This window comes from Periplaneta americana, chromosome 9 (genome assembly GCF_040183065.1).
Source record: "Periplaneta americana isolate PAMFEO1 chromosome 9, P.americana_PAMFEO1_priV1, whole genome shotgun sequence".
Taxonomy (NCBI): Eukaryota; Metazoa; Arthropoda; class Insecta; order Blattodea; family Blattidae; genus Periplaneta; species Periplaneta americana.
In genome coordinates this window covers 90,861,644-90,878,315 of record NC_091125.1, presented here as the reverse complement: position 1 = coordinate 90,878,315, position 16,672 = coordinate 90,861,644, and the positions used below count along the sequence as shown (strand labels likewise).

At 35.0% G+C, this 16,672-nt stretch overlaps 1 protein-coding gene across 1 annotated transcript in view; it reads left to right on the top strand.

The window, feature by feature from the left end:
• Window positions 1–16,672, top strand: part of LOC138706233 (uncharacterized) — a 689,737-nt gene that overhangs the window by 451,491 nt on the left and 221,574 nt on the right. The gene's annotated exons all lie outside the window — the stretch shown is intronic.

Genomic DNA, 16,672 nt, shown 5'->3' with positions numbered 1-16,672 from the left:
AGGTTAATAAAGTGTGATAAATTAGAAAGAGGGATAAGTGAAAGTGAAAGGACATGAAGACATACTTAAGAGAAGGTATTAAGGTCACGATTCATCTGTTTCAAGCTGTAAATATTGTAAGTAAGGGAATATTGACTCGAATTCAGAAATGCAAAGTGTCAGCAGGATCGAATGTATATATACATATGCCATAGTGTTAAAAAATTATTACATTTCCTTCAAATAATAGTTATTTATATTGTATTATTTAATAAATGAAATATCACATATCTCAGAACTTATTTGTCTGTTCGTGCTTACAAATAAAAGTGATAACTACCCTCCAAAATTTAGATAATACCTACTTGTGAGCGAAATGTAACCACTACATTTTAAATGACGAATCGTAACATTTTCATCTTCTTGTTCCTCACTAAGCGCGGTGGCAGCTACTGAAGCGACAAGATTGGCTCCTCACATAGACTGGGAATCAACACAAAAAGGTGAGTGGGTGACCAGATTCACGATGCTGCTGGGTTTGCTTTTCTGAATTTTCTCAGGAGATATAATATGTTTCGCGAGATATTGTTGCCTGATAATCCAGGATCGAAATTCGGCCGAGTCCAAGTGAATTCTATGGTTGACTATGTCGGAGAACAATTTTTCAGGCTACTTCTATTAATTGAAGCATTTCAGTAAGTTCATATTGACATGTTCTCACAAAACATGTTGGGTACGTCTGACAAGTCAGATGTTGAAGGTGAATAGAGATCTGACCAACATGGCAGAGCGGAAGCGAGCAGAAATAAAGCAAGGCTGGATATGAATTGATATATAATACAATACAATTAAATATAAAATACAAGCGAGTGTAAATATAATATATAATGTAATAGTAATAATAATTAGATAAACTATGATTGAGTAAACTGAATATAAATAACAAAACGTAATAACGGCCAAGCTACACAGAACTATCCTGGAGGTACATTTAACTGTGCCACATACAATATAAAATCTATATCGACTTGTGATCAAGAAAAATACTGTATATAACCCTGTGCAGTATTACAATACTTTAGATACTGAATAGGTAAACAAGAAGATTAATGTTTCTATCAAATTGTAGTTCATATGTCTATACATTGTCACTGGAGGAATCTCAAGCTACGATTCGAACTGAACCAGCTCCCTTTGGATTACTGTTTCGCTTGCTGTCGCCCTTTCGATTATTTATTTACAGTATCTGTTCCCTTGCTGTCAAACTTCCGAGTGACTGTAACTTAAAGTTCTGTTTTCCCCTCACCTCACTTACCTATGTGCCTGTGCTGCTACTACGTAACGGATATGAATGGAATGACCGTTGAAAAAGATAGCGTTGATGGATGTGAGCCGACTGAGCCGACTGAGCTGACTGAGCTGGCATCCACTGCTCAACATATTTAAACCTTTTTTCATATCCTCTATAATACCAGTAACCACTTCTGGTGGGCTCGTGAACTGATAGCTAAAGAAACGTATGTAAATACTACACTTGTAATAAAATCAAATGCATGCAGACTATTACACTAATACGTGGCGATGACATTGCTCACTAACCCAGAAAAGCTTCTTCGGGTGTAGGAAAGTGTACGTCTCGAATGTGCTATTCTGGAACGTGTTTCAGCGAAGGAGGTGATAAGATGACGACAGTCGTAGAGCAACAGGTTGTTAACGCTTCCTCTTACATACTAAACAGTATCTACGAGAAAGTGTTCCACATGTGTTCAATATAGCCTACAGTATACATAGCTATGAGTGTTGCAGTTTGGAAGATTTAATGTATGGACGTCAATTGGATCAGTCTCGTTAATCAAATTTAGAACTTCAGAGGTCTGTAGTTGAATCCTCAATAATGTCGATGATTATCATCAGGGAACGGATTTATATGGACTAAAAATATATGAAATATGTAAATATATATGTAGTTATTTTTACCAAAATATGGAATTAAATATGGATTTTTACCAAAATATGGAATTAAATATGGACTTAAAATTATAAAAAAATGACTATGTACGTTAAATATTGGTACATTTTAATCAAACTAAACAAAAAATATAATGGACGTACCTTATCTTCCAATGTAGTTTCAACAAAACACAATTTTTATTGTCTGTTACCATAACAATAGGTTACAAACATTTCTTTCAAGTGCTGAAAAGTGAATCTTCTTCTATTGTCTCTGAGGATAGATTTATACTGACTAAAAGAGCGTTCGACGTCACAAGAAGTAACTGGTACATAATTCAATTTCACAATGTCTGCTGGGGATAAGTCCAAGTTAATCTTCACTGTTGATTCACCACTCATCACAGCAACAACCTTTTGTAGTTCTTCATATCCAGGGTTTTTTGAAAGTACAGTGTCCACCTTAGCTCTTACTGCATCTGCAACTTTACCTCTACCACGATTCAGTTGTTCCACAGTACTATTTATAATTTCAAAACTTTCAGATAGTGAAAGGTGCCTATTTTGGAGACTTTTGAGCGTTTTTATGATGCATGAAAATGTATGCTGAATGTGAGCTAAGTCATTCTTCACACTTATGTCACAGGTAACTGTTTTCGCAGTATCAATTGAGACTGCATCTTCAGAGTCCAATGCAAGGAGAACATTGTTAATAGAGTCTATATGTTCGGCATAATATTCAACTGCTTCTAGCCATGTACCCCATCTAGTTAAAATTGGCTTTGGTGGCAATGGAATTTCAGGGTACATTTCTTTCAACACGTTAACTCTACTGGGAGCTTTGAGAAATACTTTTTTCACTGATGAAATCAACAAATCTACTTTAGGGAAATTGTCTCTGACCACTTCTGCCACACGATGAAATGCATGCGCCACACAAGTAAAATGAGTCAATTTAGGATATACAACAGATAATGCTTGTCCAGCTTTGACCATATAAGGGGCAGCATCGCTAATAAAGAATAACACATTATCGTACATAATACCCTTTGGCCACAGGATACCCATAGCTTCGTTGAACAGTTTAACTATAGTTTTGTTATTGCACTTTTCTAGAACATCACAATGTAAAAGAATTCGTTCAGAATATTGTTCACTTAACAAACCGATAACTACATTACCAACAAGTCTACCTTCTTTGTCGGGAGTCTCATCAATGGAAACCCAAATTGAACTATCTTTAATTTCATCTCTTATCTTCTGTATTGTCTCATCGTAGATGGATGGAGCATACGTCTTCCTAAGTGTTGACTCATCCGGGATTGTATGTTGAGTATATTTTTCAAGGAATTCCCTGAAGACCTTATTCTTTAGTTTGTAGAGAGGAATATCAGCAGAGATGAGAGAACGGCACAGGTCGATGTTAAACTCAGATCTTACATTCGATGTTGTTGGTTGTGTTAAAAACAATTGTCTCTGCTTGGAATTTAGTTGTTTGTTGGCCTGATGTTTACTAGTTGTAATGTGTTGTTGCACCAGGAACTTTTGTGTAGATGATACTGCACACTGACACAAATTACAAAATAATATTTTATTGTCAGTTGATAAACCATCTTCTTTAAATTCTGAAATGTAACTTGTTAGTTTTGATTTTAAATTGACTGAATGACGTACTTTTGGCATATTTACCGTCTTTATAGTATGATTTACAAAACTGAACCTATGTGTACTCTGACTGGCATTTAACTGTTGAGCTGCACAACTGAAGTCTGTTAAAAATTTTAAATTAAATTAATACAGTTTTGTAACTTACTTTCCCATTGTTGATAGGACTGCTAATTTTCAAATAACTCTGATGTTAAAGGGATTACTGAACATGTGTTTAAATCTCTATTGTTGAAATGTATTTTTAAAAGTTAATGGAATTTTGTTTTGTTTTATTGTTAAACCTAATATAATATGGACTGTTTTATATGAAATATGGAAAATATATGGAAATTAACGAAAATATGTACTAAACTCTAAAATATGGAAAAATATGGAAAATAAAAGTAGGATTTTTCAACCCTACACATTGTGAAACATAAAGATAATGCAAAATATAAATTATATTAGCTTTATAAGTAAATATGTATTTACATATAAATCCTTTCCCTGATTATCATACTCACTAACGAGTATTAAGTCCGTAAGATAGAAAAATAGCCAGCCTGCTATGATGGGAGGGACTTTTCTTATAGAAGCGATCAAAATCTTTGGAACGGTTTATTTTGAAAGAAAAGAAAAGTCGCCGAGTATCGTAACATAGATATATGTCAAGCACAGAAGCCAATTTGTTTTTGACTGGGAGAACTTCAAGAAAAATGTGCCGAATTGAATTTATAAAAAGGGATCTGTAGCTTAATTGACATAGACTTAGAATCGTACATATATACATACTACACTAAATATATAAATTTCTTAATGCAAACATATGAATACATACATACATACATACATACATACATACATACATACACCTGTGGAGTAACGTTTAGCGAGTCTAGCCGCGAAACCAGATGACCCTGGTTCGATTCCCGATTGGGGCACGTTACCTAGTTGAGGTTTTTTCCGGGGTTTTCACTCAACCCAATATGACCAAATGCTGAGTAACTTTCGGTGTTGGACCCCGGACTCATTTCACCGGCATTATCACCTTCATCTCATTCAGACGCTAAATATCCTAAGTTGTTGATAAAGCGTCGTAAAATAACATACATACATACATTTTTTTAGTAGGTTATTTTACGACGCTTTATCAACATCTTTGGTTATTTAGCGTCTCAATGAGATGAAGGTGATAGGCCGGTGAAATGAGTCCGGGGTCCAGCACCGAAAGTTACCCAGCATTTGCTCAAATTGGGTTGAGGGAAAATCCCGGAAAAACCTCAACCAGGTAACTTGTCCCGACCGGGAATCGAACCCGGGCCACCTGGTTTCGCGGCCAGACGCGCTGACCGTTACTCCACAGGTGTGGACTACATACATACATACATAGGGTAAAAGTCATCTAACTGTGCAGATTGAAGGGGCCAATAGAATACATGAAAATATATACAGGGACATCATTTTATTTTTACTAACATTTTTAATATTAACTTGTCTATACCTTTAGAGAGCCGGAAACACCGCTTGCTCCCCCCTCCAAGACTGGAGTTCGATGATACTGGCGAAAAACACAAATCACTCTACTAGGTATAGGAAGGAAAAAAAGTAGTTCATCCATTTACGTAAACTAGGAAATATCGCGATTTTGAATTTGATAATTTTCATTAGGTTTTTCTTTAATCAAAAAACCAGTACTGTATTAAGAATAAGTGTTTTTACTCACGAAGTGAGTTATCCATGCGAACGTATTCATTATGTAGTGTATATTATACTGTCTACAGCACATTAGCGTACAATATAGAGAAAGAGGTTAAATTGAAAAATAATCATAATATGAATATTTAAACACAATTTTGAAAATGGTGGCCGTTCATTTCGATACAGGCTTCAGTTCTTTTCTGCATATTATCGTACTAGTAACTCATGTTGAAATAATTCTGTACCTACTCTACGTACTGTAAATTCAATCTTCACTTCTGCCCGATCCGAAAATATAAAATTACTCAGACATGCTATCTACTGTCCGTCCAAGCGGTTATGCCGCAGGATTGTAGAAAGGGAGGAAATCACGTGACAGTTAATTACTTAACGAGGCCCTTTTATTTAAGTTAAATTAAACAGCTGTATAATATTACGTAAACTTCCAATTCCTAAGAGAAATTAATGTTTTGAGAAAAGAGCTAAGACAGCCCAGCTTTTACAGAGGGGCGAGCAGAAGCAGGTGGGGGAAATCGGGATGCGACGTAGGCAAACGGACAGTACCTGTGCGAAGATATGATTCAATATTGAAAGCTCTTTCGTCACTGGAAAACGCGAACATATTTCTGGAACGTACTATACTCAGTAACTCAGTACTGCTTACTATATGCGGCCTTGGTTTTGTGTGGAGTTGGAACTTCATTAGTAGAAGGGGTGGGAGTGAAGTACATTCAAAAACTCAGGTACAATAAAAATTGAAGTAAAAATAAAATGATGTCCCTGTATAAAAAAAGTTATTACGTGTTTTGCTATTAAGTGCATGATTAATTAGAAAATTAGGCTGAAAGTCAGTATAGTTTGGCAACAGCGCATCGCCAGCCCACCCAAGAAAACACACATGCACTCGGTCTGAATAGTAGCGCTCCGTGCGTTAGTGACCGCAGTGGGGTTGTCACACTTCCTAATGGCAGGGAAGAATGATATATGCGTTTATCTTTTTATTTAATTTAAAAGAAACTCGTTAATTTAAATAAAAACTGCAAATGTATAAATCAGTTTTTGTAATAACAAGAGTAAAATTCAGAATCATACGAATAGTACTTATCGAGTAAAACAACGTTAATGTTGAAGGAAAAGTTTTTTTTCGTAGAAAAGTAGGCCTACCTATTCGTTTGAGACTACGATGACATTATTATTATTGTTATTATTATTATTATTATTATTATTATTATTATTATTATTATTATTATTATTATTATTATTATTATTTTGTAATCTATCCAAGGAATAAACTGTTAAAATCTGCACACACATGTTAGTTTCACTCTGTATACATACATACGCACGCACGCACACACACACACACATACACACACGTACGTAGAATACATAGTCTGGAATCTCTCCGATATTCTCCTATACAGTACATAGGACCATGTAGTTTTTCTGCTAAGTGACCGTGTCACCGCCCTGCCAACACTTTGTGTGAACTGTCTGCAAGCGATAGGGAATCAGTGGAGCGCGAGACCCAGTTAATTGTTTGCGGCGGTTTGGAGCAACATTACCATAATTAGATTTATGCAACGCTTTTGTGGTAATAAAGGACAGGATACTCTTTGCAAGAGTGACCTAACTCTCTGCAAAATCGATTTCTGAATATGTTCCAAGAGATTCCGAGTATATTTGTCAAAGACGGTTACAGTTACTAGAAGTAATCTCTCCCCAATAAATTTATCTTCTTCCCTGTAATGAATCTTTTAAATTCATACATGACAGTAAGAGACAGGATTCAAGTACGTCTTTCATTCCGTGAATGAGCTCGGTATTTTTAAGCGAGATTGCGGACTGAAAATCCCGAACATAATGTGTTTTGTGGCAATACATATCAGAATAGCTCCGTGGTCCACTCAAAAGTCTATAAAATTGATGCGCTCAGAATAATAACGCAGATAGCAATCGACCTCGAATTTGGAGATATACTCCTGTCATTTACCTTTCATACGATGAAGTATTAAATTATTTGGGATATGCCAAATCTCTCATATTCCACATTGAAAATTAGTCCTTAGTGAGAAAGAAAACTTTATCAGTAAATAAAATAGTGACATCCCAACTGTGTGGTTTTCGTTTGCGCCCACTACAGGTTCAAGCCGGTGTAGTCGATATGATGGCGTCCACTAACTGTTTTACTGAACAAAACAAAAATGTTCATACTGTTGCTCTTCGGATTTACTTAAATGAATGATTTCGATTCAATCATACATAGATTTTTCGCACTAGGACACTCATACATGGCATCAATAGGGATTTTGCAGCTATTGAGAAGAGCAAAATGAAGATAAACTGTGTGTACTGTACAGTCCCGACCAGTCCTGTAATGTCATTGAAGCAGAATAGTAAAAGCCCTTTCATTCTTTATAAAATGAATGGAGACGATTTTATTCATATTAAAAAAAGTATTAGTTCCAAATTTTTATTCAGAAAAAGAGAGATATTGAGTGTGTACCTCTGCTTTTACCTGAGGCTACATCTATGATTGTAGAACATAATAATCCTGATATTGTAAAGTTCCATTCACATTATTCAGGCATTAACTTGTATCAAATTGTTAACTTTAGGAAATGACGTAAAAGTTCGGATGTTTCATTGTTTAAGTTACAGCATAAATACAGTCGGCGAAGAAAGACAAAAATATGTTAATTTCAATGATTTTATGAAAATTAAAAAATATATGTAATCTATAATGATTTTTATAAAAATCTTATTCATGATGGTGGTAATGTTGCAGAGGAATGTGAAAATGTTGAAATGGAATAAGACTAGTTAATATGATATATATATAAATAAAGAAAAACTCATCATTATTTAATTTTTACTTATTTCCATATATTTTAACGAAATATCACAAAAACAGACGAACTACTAATGACAAAGGCTCAAGAATTTACAGGTAAACATTAAACATCATATTTAAGAATTCCTGGAAAAAGTCTTAATAATAAACATTCACAGAGCTTCAAAAACAATCATAAAATATCATTTTTCTCTAAATGAACTTCGGTTGGGATCTGCCGTTATTATTCTGTGAGCGCCTCGATTGAATTCATGTATTTAAGTGGAGCAAAGGCACTATAGCCAGGCAACATTCAAAACTTAGGGCTTCGTTGTCGACTTGCGCATGACGTCATATTTCTAGCATAGAGTTCAATACTTAATCTCTACTTCAGTCTGACCGTTAGGAACTTTGGTTTCTGCGCACTATGAAATGTTTATTGCCGCGCTATAGAAAGATACTGCTGGGACATCACCTACTAATGATGAATAATGTGTGATTTATTGTCTGTTCATCGTTCATCCTTGAGTTCGATTACCTCTTTCTCTGCCTGCATCGAAAAGCTGCATGTAATATCCTTACACCATTCATTATTAAATATTGGATACCAATGAAGACAATGTCTTCTTTCTTAAATCGTGAACGTTATGTAGATCTACATACGTGACGCTCGGGTAACTCAGTTGGTGAAGCAGTTGGCTACAGACTGGAATGTCCCGGCTTCAATCCCAGGTAGTGGCGTGATTTTGCCCTTGCCAAAACTTACAAAACGATGTCGAGGTCCACTCAGCGTCCTATCAAATTCAGTACCGGATCTTTCCCAAAGGCAAAGGTGTCTGAGTATGGTGACAATCCACCACCACCACCACCACCACCACCACCACCACCACCACCACCACCACCACCACCACCATCATCATCATCATCATCATCATCAAACTATCACGGCATTTACGAATGTGACAAGTTCGTCTCTTCATAGGATGCTCATAGTTTCTTCTATCATTTGGCTTATTATTGATAATTAATTAAAATTTTATCCTTGTCCATTATTCGTATATGTTGGATCTAGTTACTTTCTTTTATATGTCTCTTATTTAATGTGTGTTCAGTTCTTGTTTTTTTGTAAATATCTGTTGTATTTAGCTATTTTCCTTTAAAATGTAACTTTCGCTGCTATGATTTTTTAATTGTCTCGTTGTTTCGAAGTCCAGATTTCGCATCCATATAGAAGAGTAGGCCTTGATAGTGTGTTTTATAATTTTAATCTAGTTTATTGTAATGTCTTGGAGGAAAGGACAATTCTATTCATGATACCTGTGCTTGCAAAATATTATGCCAGTTTATTGTTATTTCTTCCTTCATTTCATGGGACAGTGTGCACCCGAGGTAATTTAAAGTGCTTATTAGTTTTGTAATGTTGTTATTTATTACTATCCTGGGATTTATGGGACCTACTCCTCTAAACATCATTCTTTAATCTCGTCTATAGATATTTTAAAAGACGTTTATGTATACTTTTGTTATGAAGTATGAACTGTTATAATGAGTATTCTGGATCTTCCATAAAGATTTGATTATAGGTAAAAAGAGTGTTTTAAGATTGAAGTTGCTTGGGAGTCTTATTTATTTTATTTTACTGCTATCTACTCAAAGATAATCCATTCAAATAGATGTTAAAGGGTGCTGGTGATAAGGCGATCTTGTCTTTTGTCTCTGTTAATGTGTGCAGATTTTTAAATTTTCAAATACAGATTACATTTTTTCCTCTATTTTATTACCTGCTAAAGTGTATCTAGAATATTTTGTATTGTGTGGATTTTAAGTAATAGTAATACTGATCTCTTAATTAAGGTTCTCTTATAGCTTTCTTCTTCTTAATGGTGATGCTTTCAATTATTATATATGTTTCTCTTTTCAATTAGTAGCTTTAATATAAATATTCCATCTATACACGAATGGAATTTATTATACAGTGTGTCCGCAGAAACATTCCGGGGTTATTAACTACTATAATTCTGCACTATTTGTTTTACGAAATTCATACCGGTGTCATTAGAAAGAACAGCTCAAAGAATTTCAGGAAATGTGTAATTGATCATTGTTGACCGAAACAACAGATGGCAGCACAAGAGGAAATAAAAAACGCCGTTTCCACTATTTCGCTTGTTATTAAAGCATTGTTGGATACAAGCAAATTGTGTTAAATGATCTGAATGTTAAATTTTCAAGTCTTTGTGAATTCTGCAGCATTTAGAGGGTTATTTAGGTTATGGCGAATCCACAGGAACGTAGTTGGTGTGTATTGGAATATCATAGTACTCGGAGTGTATTAAGAGTACAGCATACTTTCAGACGGAATTTTCATCATGAGGCACCTTCCGACAAAACGATTCTGAAGTGGTATAGAGATTTTGTAGAGCATGGATACGTATGTGATAAAAGGAAAGTCCATTCAGGGAAACGGCCTGTCAGTGTGGTAACTGTGGAACAGGTGCAGGAGGTGTTTGTACACAGTCCTCGAAAGTCTGTGCCTAGAGCTAGCCTGCAGTTAAACATTTCTAAATCCACCTTTTCTAAGGTCCTACGTTCTCGTCTGCGATTTCACCCCTACAAACTGCAATTAGTGCATAAGTTGAAACCTGATAACTATACAAAACGACGTCTTTTCTGTGAAAATTTATTGACACTAATGGCGGATGATGAAGACCTTTCAGCCAAATTCATTTTTAAGTGACGAGGCAACGTTCCACGTCAATGGAAAAGTAAACAAGCACAATTCACACAGACTTGAAAATTCAACATTCAGATCATTTAACACAATTTGCTTATATCCAACAAGGCCTTAATGACAAGCGAAATAGCGAAAACGGCGTTTTTTTTTATTTCTTCTTGTGCTGCCATCTGTTGTTTCGGTCAACAATTATCAATTACGCATTTCCTGAAATTCTTTGCACTCTTCTTTCTAATGACAATGTGTGTATTTTATAACAGAAGTTAAGAAATTTATTCCTCTGCAACGTTGTGGATTTTTTCTATGCTCACGTTTAATATTATAGGAATAGCAGTTCGTGATAGATTTAGCCATTGAGTAGAATATATTTCTCACACTTTTGTCTATCTGAAAACGAAAGTAGATCTAATTTTTGAAACATGAATTTTTCTGTACCTCAGCAGCTATGAAGAAATTCTCAGCTCCACTTCTTTCTCTTTCATACAGAATGGTAACTAAACATTTTTTTTTTGGTAACGAATGGTAGTTATGTGTAGGTTTGAAGCTATTTCTACTGCCTGGAGATCCATTGTGTAGATACTGTACATATGAGTTTCTTTTGAGAGTTCTCTTTCAGTCTTTTTCCTCGAAACTCCTCCTTTCCGTCAATGTGTTGCTGATATACGCCTTCACTCATATTACCAATACTCTATTTACAACGCATTGGTCTTTTCTTGGGTTATTCAGACTGATGTTATCTAAAGGCAGCGATTCTCGAATGGAGGTTCGCGACTTCCAGGACGCCGTGATGCCATATGAAGGTAATTTAACGTGTACAAAAGGAATAAAACGTTCTTTCGAAAAAAAAATGAACACATTTATCAGGAACATAACGTTTAAAACATTTAGTACAAATTACATTCCAAAGTGAAAATCTGAATGTGGTGGATGCTTATGTTTCTCATTTAAATTTTGTCCGTACGTGGATTCACATTAGAAACAAAAAAGAATATTATTATGAAGAGTTAACAGACGATTTCTACTTTTAGTTTCCATTGCCACCATAGACGAAAACCCTTTTCACGTCAGCAAGACTTGGCGAAAGGGATTACTATTTTTAAGGTTTCTTTGATTAAATTTCTGTGTTTAATTTGAAGGATGAGACCAAACGTACCTAATTTTCCAATGTAAATTGTAGTTGTAATATTTTGTCTTCTGTTCCGCTTCTTTCATAACAGACACTGGTAAGCATTGCTTGTTCACGTTTGAGTATGTCAAGACTTACAAAGGCGTGGTGTACGCGGCAAGTAGAAACTCGCACACATCGACGTATACAAACATGTCGACCCATAATATACTATACGCCGTAATCAGGTCAGCTGAACAGTTTCATCTAGTCGCTTATACGATGTGCGTTATTATTATTATTATTATTATTATTATTATTATTATTATTATTATTATTATTATTATTATTATTATTATTATGTTTCGTATTCCCGCTACCTAAAGACTGAAGTTAAAGACGCATTGGATATATAGCCTAGTATGCCGAACACAGTAATGCAACGGATAAGGATATAAACAAACAGGTCATGCTGCGTGTTCGCGGAGTACAGTCAACTCCCGACATTCTGAAGCTATACTAGTAAACACATGCTTGAACCGTGATGTTCATTTTCGTTGTGATCTTTGCAGTGTATAATAACGTGCATTCGTAAGTTACGGAACTTGAACATATGTGGATGACACTTGAAATGATTTTATATTGCAAGAAATTCTTTCAATAGCACATGACGTTATTGTTGCATGATGTAGTACAAGATATTCCTATGGTCTGATATTTTTTCGTGTTTCATTAGGGTATTGCATATGTCGCTCGTCACTGAAGCCCCACTAATTTTCTACGTACTTTTATAGAAATTCCCAAAATGTATATTATTTAATCTATTGGGATGTTGGCAGTGAACATCATGATGGGCTACACAAATCCATGCTAAACGTCGAGTTAATATCTTCATAACTTTCAAATTTTCATGGTACTGGTTCTTATGGATTACGTTCAACAGACTTGCTGTGACTTTTGGTATTGCAGTGTCCTTCAATGCACTGTTTTAGTCACTTTTATGTTTATTTTACACAATTTATATGTAATGTTGTCTATATTGACAGTGAAAATATTAGTTAAAATATCCTCAACTATGCTCTACAATATTATACGTTTGAGCGTCTTACCTACAGCATTTTACCTCTCCAATGAACTTACAATCAGCCACAAAAATGTAGTTATTTAAATCATACGATTATAAGAAGCAGTGATCGATAAGATTACCCATTATGACTGCGTCCCGGTTTTGACTTTCTAGAGGAAGAGGGCAGAGGATGCGTAACTGTTTTGTATACAACATACATGTACCTGCGCTGTGACGTCACATATACTTCGAATCAGGCAACCTCATTCCACTTTATAGGTAGCTGGAATACGGAACCCAATTATTATATTTTATTACTTATTTTATTACTATTATATTTTATTAATATATTATTGTTATTATTATTATTATTCTGCTACGAACTGTCATGCGGGGTAGACGTGTTTGCTCGTAGCTGCGCTGGTAACAGTGTTTATAGTTGCGTCAATCGGCCTACATATTGTTATACGGTGAAAATCAGTATGCCGGCAAGCAAGGATACCTGCCCGGCTTGTAGTGCTGCGTTCTTCGGAAGGCAGAAATTCTTGAAGTGTGCGGGGCCTTGTGGCTTTAGATATCATATTGACTGCATCAATTTGGGAGATGCATAGTATGACTTATACATGGAGAGAGGCAACTCATCCTATAATTGTGAGCGTTGTATTAGTGCTTCGAAGACGTCGCGTGGTGATGAAACTCCTGTGGGTTCTAAAAACTAGTTTCTCCTGTGAAAAAAGTTATTTCGCCTACAAGAGAACTCAAGCTGCCTTCTCTGCCTTCTGTGGATTCTCTCTCTGTCCAGGTAGAGACTGTAAGGTTAAATAGTGTGACCATACTGGATACTCTTAGTGACATATTGGACTATGCTAAAAGTCTTCATAATGAAATGTTAGAAATTAAGAATGAGAATGCGGCACTGAAAATTCAGATGGCCGAAATTTTGGACAAAAGAATTTGCTCTACAAATTCGGATCAATCAAATCCGAAAGTAGTTCAGCAGGTTACTGCTAGTTGCATCAGAAAATCATACAGTCAGGTGTTGTCTCAATCAGCACCTGCGTCATCAAAACAAAGAAATCCAGGTACTGCGAAGTCAGCGTCTGCATCAAATGTTGTGACTACGCAACTTACGGCTAATGAGGTCGGATCCCCTTCACCTCCTATTGACGGTGAGGGATTTCAAGTTGTAGCAAAAAAGCGCAAAATTCGTAAAGTCACTCAGGGTGTGTTAACATCTAGTGCGCTGGAAACAGTTCCAGTTAGAGCTAAAATGAAATCTCTTTTTGTTTCTAGATTCAGTCCGAAAGTTAATGGTAAAAGTATTGAGGATTCTCTAAAGAACCAACTTACGCTAAGTTCTCTGGTAGTAACCAAATTAAAGACAAAATATGAAACTTATTCCTCTTTCCATATCTCGGTTGAGGAAAAAGATTTCCACTTAATTAACAACACTGGTGTCTGGCCAGTCGGGTGTCTTATCGCACCTTTCTATGGTAAATTGAAACCGGAGCAACACTATGCTTCTACTGCTAGAGAACCTGAGGGATCCAACGGGAATGCCTCTTAGTTTTACCATTGATATACAATGTATAGTTCAAGCAATCATCTTGAAATATATTATCAAAACGTCAGAGGATTAAACACTAAAATTGATTAATTTTTCGGTAATGTTGTTAGTAATGCTGACACTATTATCTGTTTGACAGAAACATGGCTTCAAGAGCTTGTTGAGTATAATAATTTATTCCCTAATTATTATTCCATTTTTCGTGGTGATAGAAAATTTGAGGATACCAATAAAACCCGTGGTGGTGGTGTTTTAATAGCTGTCAACAATCAAATACCTGTAGTATACCGGAGACATGACTTAGAATTCATTAGCGAGTGTGTATGGGTTGAGATTCCTATGGAAGATGGATTCAATTTGTTAATTGGTAATCATTACTTTCCACCTGATACTGATCCAAAGTTTCTAAAATCTTATCTAAATTTTCTTGAAAATTATCTTGATACACACAATAATAGAGTAGTTTTTCTTGGCGATTTTAATACTCATGGTATGAATTGGTCATCTGGTTGTTGTGCTAATAACATCCATTACTACTCCAAAATTAAGGCTCAAGAGTTATTTTCATCTTCTTGCTTTCTTGGATTGAAACAAGTAAATTCAACAGTTAATAACAAAAACTTACTTGATCTTGTATTTACAAATTTAACCGAGACTGAGGTCAATCTGGCCACTCACTCGCTAGTCTTGCAGGATGAATATCATCCTCCCTTAACAATAACTCTTGAAGTCACACTAAATTTTTCTCCCCAGAATCAACAAAATTATTTCCCAAATTATTCTCATGGTGATTACTTGAACTCATATTGGAGTCTATATGATTACGATTGGTCCTGTGTTTACCAAGCTGTCGATGTTAACGATGCAGCTAGCTCACTATCTTCAGTAGTTAATAGTGTCATATCCCAGGCAGTTCCTGTCACTCGAGTCAAAAGGTCTAGTTATCCACAATGGTTTTCTAACACCTTACGTAAACTTATTAGAAAGAAAGACCATGCACATAAAAAATATAAAAAATTCAAAACTGAATTTTATTATCAAACATTTTCCTACTATAGAAAACTTGTGAAATCTAAAATTAAATCGGATAAATTATCATGGCTTCAAAATATTAATGAAAATCTTAAAACGGAACCAAAAAAGTTTTGGAAATATGTTGAATCATTTCGGAAGACAGATAATTATCCCTCTGAATTAATTCTTAACGATAAACACATCACAGATCAGTTAGACATTGTCAATGCTTTTGCTGATCACTTCAAATCTGTTCAGACTAAACACAGCCATACATATGAAAACATTATTACGAATATAACAGACTCATTACCTATACCTAAAGTAACACATGATGACGTTCGTAAAGCAATTAAAAAACTTAAACCAACAAAAACAACTGGCACTGACGGTATTCCAAATTTTATAATTAAAGGATGCTCTAATATATTTATTCCTCTTTTAGCCCACATATTTAATATTAGTTTGAAAAATGGTGAATTTCCCTCACTATGGAAACAAGCTGCAATTATTCCTATATTTAAAAACGGAAAAAGAAATGATGTCAGAAACTACAGACCTATCTCGATCCTAAATAACTTTTCAAAAATTTTTGAAACCATTATTCACAGACATATATCGTTTTATGTGAAAAACAAGCTCAATTCTTCACAACATGGATTTACTAAAACTAAATCCACTGTCACTAACCTGGTCACATATCTAAATCAAATTGTACCAATAATTGAAACGCAGGGACAAACTGATTCAATATATTTTGATTTCAGCAAAGCTTTTGATGTAGTTCCGCACTATATCCTTCTTCATAAGTTAGGAAATATTGGCCTTTCTGTAAGCTACGTAAAGTGGTTTGAAAATTATTTAAGTATTAGAGTTTCATGTGTAAGACTGTTTAATATACACTCTTATTCTTATAATATAAATTGCGGAGTCCCGCAGGGATCTACTTTAGGACCTCTCCTATTTATTATATTCATGGATGATATATGCAAAAGAATAAGTTCTGACTGTTTATTATTTGCAGACGATTTAAAAATTTTTCGTACAATCAAAAGTAGTACTGACTGTCAATCAATTCA